Here is a 677-nt window from a genome sequence, read left to right as displayed (position 1 = left end):
TCCTTCAGGCAATTAAAACTCATTTAAGGAGATAGGGACGATATTTGGGCAGACGTCGGGTAGCTTCCAATTCTTGGTTTTAACCAAGATCCTCAACTATTAAACAAGCCCCTAACATATGGTGGAGGTGCCGGGTACGTCTTGTTTAACGCTATGTGTTTNATTTTTAAATACATTTAATAAAAAGTATCTGAGTAGTATTTTAAATACAATTATTTAGTATTTAATACTGTTTAATATTCAGTACTATTAATATACTTTTAGCTTCGATGCGAAGCTGAGACCTTCTCAACTAAAACCTTAGATAATTTTCTTTCATTTGATATAATTTTTTTGAAAATTTAACACTTAGCCTGCTCATGGGGGGGGATTTAAAATTGCAACTTTTTTACAAAAACTAACTTTTTCAACTTAACTTTTGAAAATGTTCCGGAAATACTGCGTCCTTTAAACATATATCAAATTATAGCTTATTTCATGTACTATAAAATAAAAAAAAAAAAATTTGTCCCGACATCGTATCTTCTATGTGCAAATGGCTGTCGAAATTATAAAAAAAATGTAATATTTGCGATAAAAATCACCTTTTATAACGATGTTTTTTGTACTTAAAACTGCCATAACTTTTTCAAATATTAACTAATCAAAATAATATTTCTTTATATTGAAACCTTAGG

This window comes from Daktulosphaira vitifoliae, unplaced genomic scaffold (genome assembly GCF_025091365.1).
Source record: "Daktulosphaira vitifoliae isolate Bord-2020 unplaced genomic scaffold, ASM2509136v1 Scaffold_5, whole genome shotgun sequence".
Lineage (NCBI taxonomy): Eukaryota > Metazoa > Arthropoda > Insecta > Hemiptera > Phylloxeridae > Daktulosphaira > Daktulosphaira vitifoliae.
The sequence above is the reverse complement of the archived record's forward strand: the minus strand, read 5'-3'. Positions refer to the sequence as shown.